The sequence below is a fragment of the Camelus bactrianus genome, chromosome 9, assembly GCF_048773025.1.
Source record: "Camelus bactrianus isolate YW-2024 breed Bactrian camel chromosome 9, ASM4877302v1, whole genome shotgun sequence".
Taxonomy (NCBI): Eukaryota; Metazoa; Chordata; class Mammalia; order Artiodactyla; family Camelidae; genus Camelus; species Camelus bactrianus.
Window position 1 is genome coordinate 19,192,593 of NC_133547.1, and position 19,038 is coordinate 19,211,630.

A 19,038-nucleotide genomic window follows, 5' to 3' on the forward strand; every position below is an offset into this window, starting at 1 on the left:
TCTAATATTCTCTATTGGCATTTCTCAAAAGGAAAGAAACAACTGTCTCTTCAAAAAACATAAACCTCCGGGCAGCCCCAAGGCCAGACGGGCACGGCCCTCTTTACAGCCACTCAGGTGGGTCCTATCTCTGCCTCCTTTCCTGGGCCGGGTGCTGGTCAAGGTGTTAGTTAGCCAGACCACCCCTGGAGGGAGACGCCTACAGAGGACACCAAAGCTTAAGGGGCAAAGAGTAAAGAGAGCTCCCCCGTGATGCAGCAGTCTGGAAGCCTTTGTCCAAACAGAGGGGAGGTGAGGCAGTTGTGGGCAGACATCTGAGTTTTGAAAATTCTTCTGTAATTACGGCTCTAGTCAAGAAAATGCACATGAGTTCACAGGATGATAAATATTAGCATGCTTCTCCAAGTTCAAGTGAGTTGTCAATAAGACAATTAAAGCAGCATCAATAATATGCACTGTATGTTATTATCTGCTATTCTAAATCCCTGGCTTTTGTGATCTCTGGAAAACAAAGGAGGACAGGCAGCAGTGAGACAAATACTTTTTTGCACAAGTGAGAGATGTAATTCTGCATTAATGTAACAGCACAGGACCTGGGGTGGGGGGGGGGGGAGATGGCGCCTTCTTACATACTGTCTGAAGAACACGGGGTGATGAAGAATGCGCTAGGTAGAAAGGACTGCGACAATGGAAAATTAGCAATCCTGTGTCTAAGGCGGATCAATCACTTATATCACGTGGTCCCAGTCAATAGGAGCCTGAAAAAGTACTAGCATTGACCTTAATCAACTGACAATCGGTACTCGGAAATCAGAAACTCTAGTCTTCTAAAAGAAGAGGAAGCTAAGTGAAACTTTGGGTGAAATTAATGAACATGAATTGAGCATGGCCCTTAAGAGTGTGTGTGCATGTGGAAAATAAAACAGGACAATGATATATATTTACATGCATATACACATATATATGTACAATATGTACATTCATGCACAGATATGCACACATATTTTCATTTATATGAAAAACCATATAGGATGTTGCTGAACTGGAATTTGCAATGAACCATCTCTTGAATGCCAATTACATGGCAAAACTTTTTCATTGTTCCCTAAGACAAAAACCTACACAATGCCATCGCTATACATCTGCAGAATCAAAAATCTATCTTCCTCCAAAAATAACTTGCAAGGCATTAAATGCACTGGAATGAAAGTAGGCATTAAAACTACTATTTGTTGGCACTTTGTGACTTAGGATTGAAGACAGAAGTTTTCTCCAAATTAATGAGCCAGATACAATAGACCAATGTCAAAATATTGATTTTATTTTATTCTACCTATTGTCGGCACTCTTCTATTAGTTGGAGAAAAATATAATTTTTTCATTAGCGTTCTCATTTGTTATTGTTACATTATTTGCTATTTATTATGGAAAAGAAATCTTGTGTCACTTTTCAAGATGAATATAGAACAATCACATGGAAAGTCATGACAGAGACCAAAATAAAACACCAAATGCTTCCCAGACAATTTTTACTATGGGCTGAAATATTTCTTAAGAGGCAAAGAGAGGACTGTTGGTTCAAATTTCATAAAATGTATATATAAATTTAGATCTATATTTACATACATAGCTAAAATATTCCAACTAAAGCTTAGAAATTAAAATGATTATGTTCATGCAGATATAGCTTACTTTATAATAATCCAGCTGGTGAGTGGACAATAGCCAACATATCTTCACAGAGTTGAACAGATGAAAAGGGGGAATACCGCTTACCAAGGTCAGTTCCTTTATTCTAAATAATTATTTTTTATAGTGCCCTTAAATTTTTTTTTCCTCTTAATTCATCACAGATTTTTGCTAAGGAAGGGGAATATTTAAGCAACTTTTCTGGAAGTGTAATAAAAGTCATGCATTTGTTTCCATAATTTTTCTTTTGAGTCATTTACATTTTAATATTTTACATCGAAGTTACAATGATGTGAAATACGATATCTATGCAGGATGATTCGGAATGTTTACTGTTATTTAATGAAATTTACTTAACCATTTAAAACCAAATGATGAGGAAAAAAAAGTTCAGCATCCAAAGAGCCAGGACATACTTCATCTTGCACTAGAAAATTAAACTAAATTAAATGTAAAAGTTACTACTGTAATCATGTAAGCAATAAATCAAAAGGGCCAGGCATGTAAATGTGTACTTTCAAGTTCTACATCAGAAAGTCCTATTTGGACTTACAGGTGACATAAACAAGTACCTAGTTTTCCCGCCACGCTGTCCCTTTCCTGGAAGGGGATGGGGTTCATGACCCCCAGAAAGAGCTGGGAGGTGAGAACTTTCTCCAGATCCCAAGACATCTGAATCAAGTACAAATTCAAGGTGTCCCCGGGGAGGCAGAGGCCGCCCAGGGGAGGCAGAGGCCCCATGGTGGCATTGTCCCTCATCACCCCAGCACTTTGCACACTGCCTGACAAGGACACACACTTGGAAGGGACAGAGAGAAGTGTGTACCCACAGTGGCCATGTCTAGGAAAGAAAGAACTTTGAGATGCTGATGCAAAATTCAAACTTTACAGCCTCCCTCCTCTGAGGCTGCAGGAAGTATAAGCCAGTCTAACCAAACCAAGTAACAGGTTGGTGTAGTCAGGGGACACCCCCTAGAGTTGGGGCGGGGGCGGGGGCAGGGGCAGAGGGGAGCCAGGCATCACAGACACATGTGTGAATCTCAACAGGACCTAGAATATAAGCGAGCTTTATCATTTTTGCCTAACTTTCTAACTAACTTCTCTACATGCCTGGTGCAAAGTGGATGTTCAGTGGATATTTGTAGAATGAATGAATTATATAGGAAGAAGAACAGATGGAGGGCAGGGAGGAAGGGCCACTTGGAAAAAAGATACTGATTTTGGATGGCAGAGAAGGTCACAAGCAGCCAGTGGATACCCTCCAACAGAAGTGCCCCTCAGTGGGCTGTGCTCACAGCCGACTGAGGGAGCAGGCCCAGCTGGAAGATGTCTCCTTCCCCATACAAAGAAAGAAGACTGCACTGTTCTTTGGGGAGCAGTGCACGTCCAGCTCCAGCCACCCTAGCCTTCTTTCTTCTCCTCAAACCATCAAGATCCTTCTAACCACAGGGCCTTTGCACATGCTATTTCCGCTGCCTAGAAATTTTCCCTCCCCTTTATTTAATTGGCTCCTGCTCACCTTTAGTCCTACAAGAACATCACTGATCACCTCTTGAAGAGGGGGCTTCCCCACAGCCCTCTGTCCCCTTCCTTCAGAGTCTTCATGGTCACAGTGGAAATGATAAGTATCATGCCTCTCTTGTGACTCTCTCTAGGGCAGCAGGAACCATGGATGTGGGGTCCACTGCTGTGTCCCCTCACACCCAGCACAGTGAATACCTGCAGGATGGACAAATCTGAGCGAAGGAAGTACAGAGCATGGCGACGCTGCCCAAAGTGGTGTGACGAGAGGAGTGCGACAGGAAAGCAGCTGCTCCATCGCACACAACTCGACCTGAAGAAGCGACATGGTTTGTGAGGCTCAGAAGCCAAGGGGCTCAGAAGTCCAAGGGGCACTTCAGCCCACCTGTCCCAGGCACAAGTCCACGCAGAGGGAGCCCAGCTATCCCACCTACCAGCTGTGACCTTGAGCAAGTCACACCATGTCCATGTGCCTCCTTTTCTCCATCAAAAGGCACAGCATGTTCTAAGGATTAAATAAAATGATATCTTGCATTTTAAAGCCCAAAGCCACCTATGTAATAAGCACTCAATAAATACTAGAGGTTTATTTACAGGACCTGATCTTGGCTTTAAATTTCCTGTAGGAAGATGGGATCCTGTTTCTCAATATGACATCACTAGGGTACTCTCCAAGGATGGCTGGCATGTGCTTTTTGTCATAGAGTTGGGACTCCCTCCAGTGAGAAAAAGCCACCCCAGAATTCCACCCTTTCCCCAGTAGGAAAAAGTAAAGGAGTTACGTTTGACTCCCCCCACCTCTCTCTCGGGTGACTCATCTTGAATGCAATGGCCACAAATTCAACTCATTAATTTTTTACTTCATGCTCAAGCATTTGTCTCCCTTGAAATCAGTGTGTGAGCATATGCAAGTATGCAAATTAGGTGAGCATCTGATGTACATACATGTGTGTATGTGTGTGTGTGTGTGTGTTTATGTGTGTGTGTTAAATCTGGAACCTGGAACCCAGAAAATCATCCTCACTATCTTCACTTGAGCTTTTGTCTTGATATAACAGCCCCAAAGAGATTCTACTCCCGTTGATACCACCAATCTGCCTAGGACACAGCATACATTTAATACGTATTTTTTTCAAAGATAGATTGAATGAATGAATGACGGCAGTGCCTCCTGGGAGCCTCTGGCTTCGATCCAGGGCAAAGATAAAAAGCAGGGCCCATAATGTTCCCATCAAGATTCCCACAACCAGTGTGGGGCGCGTGTGGTGTGGGTGTGTGTGGCCTGGAAACAGAGCGCTAACATTTGATGGATTGCAATGAGAATGTTTGTTTAGTGAAGACTCAAACCTACCCCCACCCTGTATCCTTCCATGAACTCAGCTGACCCTTTAAAATGCATCTTCTGAAACATATAGGAAATCAATCAGCTGATAGTTATTGATCCCCAGGTAAATAACTCCAAAGACCAGCCAGGAAAACAAAGGAGGAATGACACTTCACTAGGCTCTGCAAATGAGTGATGGCTATAGTTCTTGGTGGGGTTTTTCATTCCTAAAATATTTAACAAAATATATAGAACCAGTAATAATACTAGTTGGCCATTTGTTGAATAGCTAGTCTCTGGACTCACTAATTAATCATTTTCTCTTTTAATCCTGATGACTAATTTAGGGAGGAAAAATTATTCCAATTCCACTGATAAGAAAACTGAGGCTTAAAGACAGAAATGCCCTGCTCGCAAACAGCTTGTAAGTGGTGGAGCTGGGTGTCGAGCCTGGTCCCAACCGACTGGTCCTGAGCTCTTTATCACTGTGTTAGGCTGCCTAAAAACAAAACCCAAAAAAATGCTTCTAGCTCTTTCTCATTTACAAACTTGATGTTTCCAGCTCAATGAAATAAGCATCTTAATCATGGAATGAGGGAAGAAACACCCCTGAAAATTAAATAATGCAAAAAAACTAACTTATAGATATTGACATATCAAGCAAAGCATGCACTATGTAACTGCTGCAAAAAAATTTAATTAGCAAATAAAATGCACACCGAGAATTCCCCCTCAGACACTCGTTCTGGAGCAAAGATACAGTGAGTAGAAAGGTTCACAAAGTTTCCTTGTGTTAATCTAAGGGTTAACAGTTGGCTGATGCTAGCGATTAATGAAAGGAGGGGCCCTGGCTCCCCAGGGCAGCAACGATTCAATTCCCCTGCCTTTGAGAAGGAGACGGACAAGCACATATATCTACACATTTAAGTACAAATTATCATATTAGAATTTTGCATGGAATTCTGCTCAGCCCTGACTCCTAGAGAAACAAGCGCTCCATCCCCAGCCTCCCCAGGCCGCCCAGCCCCTTCACAACAGCCTCCACAGGAGGCCAGCCTCTAGCAGAAGTGAGTCAGAGACAGATTCTAATTCGAAAGTCTGTCCCGAGGAATGAAGCAGCTGGAAACCACTCCTTCTTCAGATCAATGAGCAAATTATTTTATTGAAGGTGGTATTTGGAGATCACACACAAAAATTACACAATTTTTATCTGAGCAATATTATCATGCAAAGGGAGAAAAAAGTTCTTCTGAACAGCAGACCCCCGTAGTCCCCAAGATCCACACATGGGCCTGGTGTTTTTCACCTGAGCAGCCAGGCTCCTAAGTCAGGCAGAGCCGGCAGTGCCTGGAAAAAAAAAAAAAAAAAAAAAAAAAAAACCATCTCATATGGATCGAGCTCCTGTCAACCTTTAGAGACAGGAGGGAAAATGTGAGGATCAAGTTGCTGGTATGACTGAGATAAAAGGGCAGGATGTCAAAATGCAGCCAGTTCTTCAGGGAGGCTTTGAAAATGGTACGTACTCTAATATCTGCAATATATGACTTGACCTCACCAGACAGCCATCGCTAAAGAATAAACATGCCAACAGGCACAGCATGAACATTCCACCCCCCTGCCCCCCCCCACACACACACACGACAGGCATATCACCACTCCTTGCATCACAGAAGCACTGTCACGGGAAATGCCAATCAGATGACCAGATCCTAGATGAGCCCATCATTTGTCACGCACTTAGAAAGCCACTGTGTCTTCCTTGGGGTGGCAGCAGTTATTAAAGGGGAAATTGCCACCTTACAGCCTTAATCAATACATTTTTAGATGATGCAAATGCTCATGTCATCTTGTCTGTATTTCTTCTGCTTCCAAAATATGCTAGATGAGAATTTCAAACGGGACTGAAATTCCGATGGCCCCCCACCACCAAACTTCAACAAAAGCTTTTTCAGCATACTTTCAGAATTCTTGGGCAAAGGGTGCGACAGCTGAAAAGGAGGAAATGGGGGGTGGAGAGGGGGGAAAGGAATCAAACAAAACAAAACAAAAAACACACAGAAAATAGATATTAAGTTGTCAAATCAATGATCTTAGAAAAGAATTGCAGACAGGGTGTCTGGTGTTCTGCTTAAGAAATGGTGCATCCAAAATCCACAACAGCTCCTGGTAGGGCTGGGCTTCCGATGGCTCAGAGCTCGAGTCCAGGGTGGCCGGGAGGACTCGGGGAGACCCTGTGGCCGCACAGACCAGCGCGGAGGCGGCCCTCCACCATCGGGGAGGTTTCGGCTGCGCAGATTAAATCCTTTCAAGTCGGCATGTGGCCGCTTTTCTCCCTCCCCACATTCCCACACTGCACTTTTCCACCTTTTGAACTCTTCTTGGGCTATTGGAGCGGGATTGCCACCCACCAGCGCTGACCCTCTTTCGGGTGGAAACGTTTGTGAGTAAAGTTTCTCAGATGCTGCAGGAATCCTGCCCTGAGTTTAATTGCCAGAACCAGCCATGTTTCATCAGTGAGATGCTCTCTGCTCGGGTGCAGATTTAAGGCTGATGAAATAGCCACTCGGCATCAACAGATTACAACCCCCAGACTGGGAGCCCTGGTCCAGGGAGCAAAATAATTAAAGCACTTTAGCTGTAATTTCGACAAGATTCCCCACCCCCTTCAGTAGGGCTTCATAGAAATGACAGCCTTTCGGTAATAATTTGGAAGGCTTTGCCTGACTTGACTTTAACAGATTTCAGCAGAGAATTTTAAATTTTTTTAAAAGAACAAAAAACTGTTTGTGTCACTTTTTTCTCTAGCCAATAAGGAACAAGTGTTTCCAGATATTTCAAAAGATAAAATTAAACAATCAAGCTATTCCAAGAGATTGAATTCCATATATAATATCTTACGTGGTCTGTGATCTGCTTGCTTCTCCATAGTTGATACAGTTTAGCTGATACCGTTTCCAAATATTTTCTCCCTCTTGAAAACAAATTTACAGTAATGCATATGTCCTCCAAGTAGCAAGTTCTGGTTTACATTTTTAACTTCCATGTGAAGGGCGAGTTAATAGGACAGGAAGGGATGATTGTGTTCCCAGTCCTCTCTGAGCACTGCATGGGGAGGCGGTGGGGTGGGGAGGGTGGGTGTGCGGGCAGAGTCAGCAGTGTGAGCTCCGAGGCCAGTGAGGCTGGCTTCCAGTCCTGGCTCTGCCTGGCTAGAGCTGGTGGCTGCAACAAGTTGTCGCACCCCTCAGTGTGCCCGCTGGAGAAACTGCGCCAAGGGATGTCTGCATCCATATAATGAAGGCGGCACCGGCATATCTATGATTAATCTCAATTTTAGGGAGTTTACAGGTTGGCTTTTACAACCTATGTAGGGCTACTTCATTCTGTTTACGTGTACTTGTGAGTGTGTATTTGATAACAAAACCACAAAAGGCTAAAAAATCGTGAAGGGGGCTGACGGTCCCAAATGGATGGAGAGGGGGAGGTATGGAATGAAGCCGTGGGGAGCTGGCTGACCAGCCTCCAGGCTGAAGAACCAGCAGCCAGGGAGACAGGCAAGAGACAAGCCCACCTGAATAATCAAAGTCCAGCTAAACACAGCTCAGATAATCAAGGCTGTAATGCCTTGATAAAAAACTTGCAGGTTAATGTCAGCTCAAGCCTACGGTGATCATTTTTCCTGTGTCAAAATGGCAATTTATTTCCTCATTGTAAAGCTACAGAGTAAGAATAGGTAGGTGGAGAAGAAGGACCTTACAAACCGATCTTCCTTCTGTCATCTCTTAATGCCTCGGAAGCATTTAGATGGCCTTCCTGCCACTACCCACCTTGAGGCCCATGTCCCTCAAAGAGAGCTTGCTCTGGCTGCCCTGGGCCTTCTCTACCTGGTATCAGGAGGCTGTGGATGAACTTCTTGGGTCAAGGATGGAATCTCAGGGGCCTCGCCGTGAGTGTGCCCCCAGGAAGGGCAGCTGGCTGTGGGTCACGGGAGGTGCTCGGCAGCACGAGGAGCATTGAGCGTGACAATTCCAGAGGCAGACTGGGTAGGTTCTAATCCTGGACCCTCCACCCTCCTCTCTCAGTGCTGAGGTTCCCTGCCTGAAATTTGGGACAAATGTAAGACCTGCTCATAGAGGGGTTGTAAGGATTACGAGTCGAACACTTGGAACCCATGCCTGCCACATAGTAAGTGCACAAAAATAAACCATAGTCATCATCCTGCCAGCAGGATGCCCAGCCTCAACTCGGAGCCTAAGAGCTGTTGCTTGCTACTTCTTGCTTTGCATGTCACAGTCAGGGAGCCCAGAAACACAGCTCTCACTGGCGGGGCCGTTGTCAGGGTGTAACTGACATAACACCAGTCAGCCTTGAGCACCACACCTCCTCTCCAGACACCCTTCCCCCAGGTATTCCTCCACTATGGAAGTCCTCCCCGCACTTCTCAGACCCCATCGGTCTGCTCTCACTGGGTGCAGGCCCTGGTGTCTCAGGGCACTGGGGGTACGTCTGTCTCCCCACCAGCCTGTGCACTCTCCAGGGGCCAGACCTCCCTGTGCCCCTTGAGACGCTGGGGCAAGGCCTGGCACATGGAATGTGGGGAATAAGCCGGATTTCCTTCCAGGAGATGGAGGGAAATGTCTAGAGGCATGTTTGATTGTCATGCCGCAGGGGTGCTACTGGCATCTAGCAGGTAGAGGTCTAGGACGCTGCTAAACATCATTATAACACACAGGACAGACATGCCCAGTGTCACAGCTGAGGAACCGAGTTGGCCTAGAGAAACAATGTCCAGCCTAGTCTGGCAAGTTCCACCAAAGGCCTCACCTGAATCTTGTCTCCCAGGGCAGATAACCCTGCCTCCAGCACACCCAGGGGCTGTGAAAAGCCCAGGGCTCAATGCCCTCTGTAGTAGACAAAACCCCAATGTAAGAGAAACCAAAGACCTACAGTGCTTTTTTTTTAAAAGTGAACGTTGTAGGGGCGGCATCTTCAAGTAGCCAACAGAGCTGGCCTAAAACCACCTCTGATCTCTGCACAGTGAAGCCCCCGTGGCAGACGGTCAACAGAAGCCTGCCGGTGGCACAAACTGGACAAGAAGTCCCCACTCCCACCCCAGGCACTGCTGGTGCCCAAGCCAGGTGGCTTGCTGGGTGGCCCAACTTCCTGAGGAGGCTTCCATCCACACCTGCCTTCAAACGGCAGTGGGGGGAGGATTACACATATATAATATATATATACACACACACATACACACACACATACACACACACATATATATATAAAATTTAGGAAAGGTGGTCTGCATTCTGTTGGATCCATCTTCTGAGCAGCTATGTGTCCCCCCCACCCACACACACTTTGTGATTCCTTCAGCTATTTTAGCCCTGACCCCTCCACTGTGCACATGCACTTACAAACTCACAAACCTACCCTGGGTGGTGCAACTGTGGGTGAACAGGAAATCATCTCGTAACAGGTGCTTCTTAGCAGGATCACCCTCCCCAGCACATGCACACACATACACTCACAAGCACAAGTGCCATATACTCACACTCACACACACACACCAGCTTCACCACAACCTAGATGCTGGTAGGCCACTCCCTGGCTTAGCTTGGTATGACTGCACACGTGATTTCCTAGCTTAGCTTGGCTCTCCCTCTCTAAGGACACTCAATGCCACCAAAGGTGGCCCACACAGTCCAGACCTTGGAAATCAACCCTCTCCTTGACAAAAGGTCCAACAACTCCCAACCGGGTACCACACAACCAGGTGAGACACAGAGTGAGCCCCATCAGTCAGACCTTCCACCCCCACCTTGCCCTGCGATTGCTCCTTCTGCCCCCCACCCTCCCCGCCAAGTCTCTCTGCTGTCCTGCCATGGCACATCCTGGAGGGGACACGTCCTGGAGGGGATATGTCGATGTACACGGCAGGCATGGTTTCACCAAGAAAGCTCCTCAGCTCACAAGCCCTACTAGCAGAGGTGAGTCTCTCCCATGTCAGTGAACTGGCATCTTGATTTGAGACTCCAAAATCCAGCCTTCACAGCCTGGGACATGGCATCAGGCCACCTGACAACCAGCATCCTTCCAGCCCAAATCTGTCTCAGCAGAGCTGAGCTGAGCACCCTCACCTGCTCTAGGTCCTGGCAGAGGGGTTGTGGGGGACTTCTGTTCTCAGCACGGACAAAAGTTGACCTGCAAAAAGCTCACTTCTGTTTTTAAACTTGCGTCAAGTCTCACTTTAAATAATGCTGAGAACAAAATGCAAGCTGATATTTCAGCTTACTTAAAAGGCTTATTAAAAACACTAAATCCAAAGACGTTAAAAAGCTATAATTGTCCTCATTCAAACTGGAAAAATAAATCTATTTGCTTTCTTCTTTTATGATCCTCTTCCAAAAAAAAAATAAGTTCATCTATATTCTCATGAGCATCATTGCTGTCTTTTTTCCCCCTCCATTCAAGGCACTTTAAAAACACCTGTGCCATTCACAGCCAACTTTTGAGCAAAAGACAACCACGTTTGGGGAAAGCTGTTTAACTCTGATTTCCTTATGCCAGAGATAAGCCTGTCTTGCTCAAAAAGTGAGATGGAGTTCGGAGTTCATTTAAATGGGCTTGTGGATTTTATAGGTCTGATCTGATTGAAATTTCTTCGGTTACCTAAGGCAGAGTAGACAACCTAACCCGTCAGCTTTTTGGGGCTCAGCAGGCAGTGATTCCATATCTCAGCACTGCCTTCAGCACCTAATGGGCATCTGTGGTTAGCAGAGCTGCGCATCCTGGCCACCTCCCTGTCCTTTCCCATAATGGGGGTTATTGGCCTCCGGCCTGGACCAGAGCAGCATGACTGCCATTCCCCATCCTGCCCAAAGTCTTCCGTGAAGACAGCCCCAGAGAGCAGTTAACTTGCTGAGTTGTGAGGATCTCAAGCCTGCTCAGAAGTTAAGCACTCCAGGCACAGAATAAGATGGGTTTTCAGAGCAGTGGTCCAAGAGAATGCAAATGTATTGAAAGCGCTTTCTCCAGGTTTTCCGTAATTACCATTTATGTCTCCAGGAACTGTTTCCCCGAACCCAGTTTAGGGTGAAAGCATTTTAGAGACTTTCTCTGCAGATGACATATGAGGTACTAACCTTTTTTCATATGCCCAGATGTTAAGTTCATTTTCATCACATTTATGCAAATTTCATTTGAACAGTAAATCAAAAGAAATCTTAAATCATCGTACACTATTTAAAAATCCACACTAAATCCGGTTTACTTGCAGTGATATTAACATAAAGTCACAGTTAAAGGACTGAAGGTAGGAAGCAGATGTCACAATCCCTTCTTCCATGCAATGGCCCCAGAGAGACCCAGGGTCCCATCCATCCGTCAGATCCAAATGTCTCTGCCTGGTCACAACTGGCTTCAGGTTTTACCAGCTTAAGGGTATTCTGTAAATTGAAGCTTTCTAAAAGTTTTCCAAACTTTGGGAAGACAGGGGTCCCTCAGTCCAGGGGCCCGTCATCCATGTTAGTGTCTGGACTGAAGCACTACAAAGTTCAAAGGCAGGGGCCCAGTAGTATAAGACTTCTGGCAGGTCGCTCCCTCCTCAGTGGGGGGAAAAGTTAATTCCTAGGGCTCTGCGGGCCTGCATTTGTCAAAGCGCTGGACGTCAGTGCTATCATTACCAAGCAAATCAGCCAGGCGGTTAATGGTGGAATCAGGAGACATTTGCACTCTGCTATCAGAATGACATCATAACTAAAGCAGCCTTCAGCCAGAAGCCCTAGGCTCTCCCTGAGCAGAGGCCAGAGGGCTGCCTGCTGCCCCCCTGCGACTCCCCAGGCCAAAGCTGAGTCCTCTGCCCCTTCCAGTCAGGGTGGTGGGCCCTGTCCCCAGCAAGTTCCCTAACAAACAGGAACTAGGGTTACAGTTTTCTCCCAAGAAAATCGACTTTTCCCCCAGGTTCTGAACACTGTAAATAATAATAATAATACATTATTCTGTATTTTTTAAAAAAATTTGAGATACGATAAAATCATTTCCCTGGACCTGCAAGGGCTGGTATTTTATGAATGCAGCTATAGAATATGGCTATTTTGGCTATAGAATTTATGGCATTTCCAACAGAATTGTCAATCTCTCGGTGACCCTGTCTTTAGCAGAGAAACCCTGCACTCTCTCCATCGAGCACTAGAAATAAATGATGCTGGAGAAATGTGGAGGGGGACCTAAGGGAGAAGCCCTTCCTGCTCTAGTTGTGCCTGCTTTTCTTTCTTTTTAAAGCACAGCTGATCACACACACGCACACAAACACAAACACACACACAGCCAGAGACACAAACCTTAGAATAATGGGGGAGGCATTTGGCGACGAGCTGCATTCGCGGCGCGGCGCGACAAGCAGCCGACCCGGCTCGCTCGCTCGCTCGCTCGCTCGCAGCTCTGCCCTCCACGGCGGCGGGGACCAACTACCCGCCCGAACCTGAGATGCCCAACTGCACCGCGCCCCAAAGATCGCCTCCCGAGGCTCGCCACAGGTACACGCGTGGCCCAAACACCTCACCTGGCCCAAGAACTCGGGAGACAGAGAAAAAAAAGTTGTGCGAGCTGCCAGCCGGGAGCCCCGGAGCCCGCGGCTGCAGTCCTCCCGCCAGCAAGCAGCCCTCCGCCGAGGACCGCCCATCAGCGCGCGGCGCCCAGGCACCTCGCTCGCCTGCTTTGCGCGCTAACCTCCGGCGCGCCGAGGCCACCGCAGGGCACTTACTTGGCACTCGCTTTTGAGCGTGCAGGTCGTCGCAGTTTTCACTTGGGTTTTCAAACAAGTTTCAGGGAGGGAGAATGAGGAAAAAAAAAAAAGGAAGAAAAAAAGAAAGATCCAATTATGCTAATGGGCTCCGGACTGGGAGGCGCGCGTCGGGTCTGACGCCGCTACTGTACGAGTTCTCGGAGCAGCCCCAGGCCGGGCAGATTTATGGGGGCGCGTCACGGCTACGCCAGGTCCCGCCGCCGGAGCATCTCGAAGTTAATTAAAGCGGTAATGTCCACTTTCCCGGCGACCCTCCGTGCGCGGGTTTACTGTTTCACCAGCCAACCCGACCCAGGCGGGGGCGGGGGCGCTCTCCCCGCGCCTCTCTTCCTTCCCTCTTCTTGTTCCCCCTCTTTTTCCTCTTTCTTTTCCCCCCTCCTTTCCTCTCTTTCGTCTCTTTAAGTCGCCTGCCTTCCACTCAGTGAACAATGAACAAAGATGTGAGTGATGGGAAAAGATCGCCCCCTCCCCACCCCAGCAGTGAGCAAAGCCGGTCTTAAAGTAAAAATCCAGTTGCTAATATCAAACTGGTTAAGAAAACAGTGCGTTCCCAGTCCAACCTCCCCCCCATACACACACACGCACGCACGCACGCTCACCCCACCCCAAGTTCACCTAAGCCCTGGCTGGGGGCGGGGGCGCAAGGCCAGGGCTCCAGGGGCTGCCCGGGACACCGGGGACACCGGACACTCGGGGTGGCGAACACTCGGGCCAGCTCGACTCCCGCGCCCCTCCCCGCCTGCCCTCCCCTCAATCCCCTCTCAGTGTCTACACCGGCCAGCCGGGCCCCGCAGTCCGCTCGGGCTGCCCGGCGGCCGGATGCGCTCAGCAAACGCGGCCCCTGTCGGATTTTTGCTAAACTGCACAGCGGCGGCGGCTGCCGGGAGAAGGCGCAGGAGCAGCCGAGGCCGGCACCGCGCGCGCACTCACCCCGCCCGTCCCCCTGCCCCTACCCGCGGCCGGCCGGCCGCCCGCTCACACCCGCCCGCACCCCCGTGCGCCCACCCGCGCCCGCGGACACACTGGGCGCCCGGACCCGCAGGCCAGGACTCCGCGCAGCCGCTGTATTTTCTGCTAAAGTGAAAACGAAGGCGGCTGACAAATCACGTCTCCTGTGAGGCACTCGTTAGACATAACAATATCCGGCAAACAAAACCCAGCCGCGGCTGGGACCCGCGCGCGGGGCTGGGACCCCGCCCTGCCCCTCCTCGGCCCCCTACTCTTTGCTCCGGCCCCTGCCGTCCCCAGCCCACCCCTAAACGGTCGTCCTACCCTCTACCTAACTCGGAGGTTGTATGCACGTTCGCCAAGAGGCGGACAGTAGGGACGTTCACGATACAGAAGTGAGAAAAGGAGTGGGGGTTGGGGGGAGACAACTTTCCACCTGTCCCCAAAGAAAGCCCTGCAGGATCTTCCTCAGAACAGAGGTGTGGGGACAGATCTCTCTCTGCCCCGCATCCCCTTTTCTTTCTTTTTTCTAACTTCCCGGCGCCTCCATTTCTACCTTCCACTTCACATACTATATAGAGATCTATATAGAGATATCTGTATTTTAAATTATTTGCAAAACTGCAACAGATGGGTGCGTCGAGATCTGGACACCTTCCTACTCATCATCAAAGAAAAGCCCCCCCCCCTTTTTTTTTTGGCCTAAAATACATCCCGGTCCCACCTACGACTGTTTTCCTCAATTCTTCATCTTCAAAAAATAATATCTTGAAGCAGACAGAAAGGTTTATCAACAAAGATCATTTCCCCCGTCGTACATCTGGCCTGGGGCTTCCGTTCCCCCAAATTGCACTCTTTCCAGACGCCCCCAACCCTCCGTCTCCCCGCCTTCCTAAGCCCCCACGCCCGCACTCCCTCACTCTGATTGGCCTCATTTCTCCAGCCCGAGGCTGGCCGGCTCAGTTCCCTCCATAACCTGTTACTTATTTATTTCATTTTTATCTTTGGCCCCCGGCTTGGCCCCGAGGCCTGGGCTGGTCTGGGGCAGGTGCTGCGGGCGCCGCCTGCGCTGGCAGGCGCCACGGCCTTTACAGAGGTCACGGGTTCGGACCCTGGCACCCCGGCCCTTCTGAGCCCCCGGCCTCGGCCTCGCCCGGCTCCCGGGGCACAGGAGGCCAATGAAAATACAAAATGGCAGGTCTCAGCGGCCCTCGGCGCCCGCAAGTTTGACACGCTGTAAGCATCGGCTAACTTTGATTTAAAAAAAAAAATTACAAATTACCCTCTCTCCCCCCAAGGCGGCGGGGCCGGAATCCCGCAGCAAGCCGCGAAGGAAGAAAGGGAGCGAGGGGCGCCGGATTCTCAGGCAGAGGAGAAAATGGGGAAAGTCACTTAAGCAGAAGTTTCCGCGGCCCCAGCCTCCCTGTCTCCATACGACTCCCCCCACCCCCCGAGACCCTTTTGAAAGTTTCCCGGGGCCGAGGGCGGCTCGCGGGCCGCTCGCGGGTAGGGGGCGCGGGCTGGGCCCGGAGCCGGGCACGGGGTCCCGCTGGCTCGCCCGGCGCGAGGCCCGGCGACTCCTTTTCAAAGTAACGGTCCCGGGACCGCGGGCGGGGGAGGCGGCGGCCCAGGCGCGGGTCCCGCTCGCCGCCGAAGTTCTCTAGCGCCATTCGATGCCCGGCCGCCGCCGCTTTCTCGGTTTCTTCCTCTTTTTTCCCCCCCGCTGACAGCTTCTCTCGCCAACGTCACAGCCACGGATATTTAATTAGACCGTATTTTTTAATCGCGATGGGGCGAGAAGAAACCCGGCGGCAGGCCTCGCGGAGATGGGGAGGGGGAGGGGATGGGGGGGCCACGCCAAGAGTCCAAACTCACTTTGCCACCTCCCGGACGCCGGGGCCACCCCCGCCCGCTGCGCCCCCCCTGCCCCCCGCCCCCACCGCGCCGCGCCCGGAGACCCCCCCCCCACCTTTGTTTTCCTTACCTTAAGCACTGAAACGCGGGCGTCGGGAGCAAACTCGGGCACGTAAACGGAGCGTTGTAAAAGATTGTGTTCAATGAATAATGAAACATGTCCACATGATTGACTTGATCATTTTCCGGGGCTGAGGGGGGACGGGCGCCCTGCTTGCGCGCCTCGCTCGCCCACTCGGCAGAGCCCTGCGAACTGTTCCCAGCCCAGCCGGGGCAGGGCGGGCTCGATTTTCGTCTGCCTCTTTTCAGAATCGCCCCGTTCATTGATACTCATCACCCAGCCCCAGCAGACATCCCCATCCCCGGCTCGGCCTCCCCCTATCTGGTAGGTGAAATGCATTGTACCATTAAAAACGCTCTCCATTGTCGCCCTGGCATAATTCACAGCAACTAGATAGGTCTTGCGGCATTTAGCTTTGATGAGCCAGAGACTGAACCCTTGATATAATAATCTACAAAGAATGGTGTGTGATCGTCCATTTTTTCTCTCTGTCTAGCAACTAAGAAACCATTTAACACAGCGCAGCTTGCTTCTGACCTTGAGCTCATGTAAACACACTTATTAAAATCTATCTATTCTCCAAGAGCTACATTCTGATTGTCAGACTCGTTACTGAAACATATATCAGCCCCTTCGCTTGTCACTACTTTGCATTCCTGCCTTTGACTAAAGAATTTTTTATCCAGCCGAGAGGGAGAGAGAGATTGCCACGAAGGGAGAGGAGAGGGAGACAGAAAAGGGGAGAGGAAAAAGCGTAATTCTTACCTGCTCCTGAAACTATTTAAAGTCTGTTTCTTTTCTGGGGGAAAAAAAAAAAACTCCCGGGTGAATCTCGGTGGACAGCGGGACGCGGAGAATCAGTCACAGCCCGGGCGTTTAAGGGAGTCATCAGCGATCAAATGACGTTGATCCGCGCTGTAACCTTGTGGCGTATTTAATGTAAATAAGGCAGTTATGTTGCCAATCGCCGCGATACAAACACGGAGAGGTCCTCAGCCTCGCCTCCCGCGCCTGCCATTAGAGGCGACTTTATTTACAGACACTATTTAGGAGATCATGATAATTCTAAAACAATACTAGTGCCAAATGATTATGAAAATATGATTTTAATTAATCACGTAGTAGGCAAGGAAATTAGCATACGGTAATTAAACTTCGAGAAAAACGTCACGCAGGTTCTTTGCCTTATGGGTCCAGAATAATCATCACGCGGTGGGCTCCAGGACTTAATTATCAAACAAAATAACTTTTTTAAGGCAACTTTGCAAATGCTGGTCCTCAAGGCAAACGCTTTGGTAAATAATATAAGGCGAGGTAACAAGGTAGAGATGTGAGTGATGCTTGAGGTTGGGTTTCTGTGAAGCAAGGAAGAGGGGGAAGAAGGGGGAAAAAGCTGAATAATGCAATTATGGATTCTCTGTCCTAGAGTTGACAAAAGCTGGTGCCTCAAAAGCCTCTTTGTTATGGGATTATATAATGATCCTGGTGTCATTATGGGGGAAAAAAGATTCAGTAATAATAATAAAAGAAGTATCCAGACACACCAATGAGGAGCTTGTTTTAAAGAAAAGACTCGCATGTGGCATTGGGGCATGTTAATAGCAGAAACACAGGATCCGAAAGAGTTGACAAATAAAGAAGGAGAAAGGGAGGGGGAGAGAGGGAAGAAGGGAGGAAGGGAGGGAGAGAAAGGGAAGAGAGAGAGAGGAGAAAGAGAGGGAAAGAGAGAGAAAGAGGCCTGTGCTGTGCAGGATTAAGGAATGATGGAGTCAGATTGATTATTCAAAACGTCGAGCCACAGGGATACTTAAAACATTGATTCAGGTAAGACTTGTTTCAGCCTGTCTGGAAGTGAGTTCCCCTAAGATGACTGGAGGGTTTAAACCAGTGCACCACAATACATAAAAAGCAAAAATACAGAAAAAGCACAACACAGCCTCCCCATCGCCACCCTCCTCCTATGGAAGGAGCCACTCAGTTGCAAACAACCGGTCCAACAGTGGGGCAGGTGAGGTGTAGAAAACTTTGCCATGGAGGAGCGGCGGGGCAGCAGCGGGGGCTGGGGTCTAAGGCAACAGGCGCGACCCAGCTGCCTAGGGCACCCGGCCTTGGCACTTTGCTGCGGGTGATCCGCTCCCCAGGCGCGCCGTCGGTGGGCACCTGGCCTGGTCACCGCCGCCCGCACCCTTGGACTCTGCCCTGAGAACCTAGCGCATCCTAGATCTCTCCCTCTCTCTCTCTCTCATCTCTCTCTCTCCAGGACTTGGCGAGACCCGGAGAATCGGGGTTTCCCCCAACAAGTTAGTTCTATGAGAGTCTTATAAAGTCTGCTCAAATCTCTGCAGTGGTGTTTTGTTGTTGTTGTTGTTTTACAAAATCCCCTGCCTCTCCCCAAAAGTTTAGTAATTCAGTCTGCATTTTCCAATCTGATGTGTCTGAAATTCTCTTTGAACAAATTCCAAAATACAAGGGGTTTTTTTCTTCTTGTATAGAAATTAGCATCGCAATCACATCAATGATATCACTATCTCTATGGGAATGATCGCTGGAGCAGTGGGGTGTTCTTTATTTCAATTCTTCGTGGATCAACTGATTATACTCTGTCGTCTTTTGAACCTGTTATTGTAAGTCAAGTGATTCTTTATAAGTGACAGCTCGGACAAAGAGGCGAGCAGGGCCGAGCAGGTCGAAAGGAAGTAGCCATATGGACTTGGAGAAAAGGCACTTTCTCCCCAAGAGAATGGGGGTGGCAGTCGCCTTTTAACCCTCGAGCCGCCGGCC

At 48.9% G+C, this 19,038-nt stretch overlaps 1 protein-coding gene across 5 annotated transcripts in view; it reads right to left on the reverse strand.

Moving 5' to 3' along the window:
* ZNF536 (zinc finger protein 536) overlaps positions 1-17,149 on the reverse strand; it is a 416,211-nt gene extending 399,062 nt beyond the window's left edge. For 3 of the 5 annotated variants that reach the window (XM_045512935.2, XM_010950023.3, XM_045512936.2), the window contains exon 1: positions 16,267-16,452. The gene's annotated coding sequence lies outside the window, so the exon portion shown is untranslated. Of the gene's footprint in view, positions 1-13,292; positions 13,689-16,266; positions 16,453-17,022 lie in introns of those variants that run through there. The other 2 variants (XM_074369862.1, XM_074369861.1) reach the window with 2 other exon arrangements.
* Positions 17,150-19,038: the final 1,889 nt, after the last annotated feature.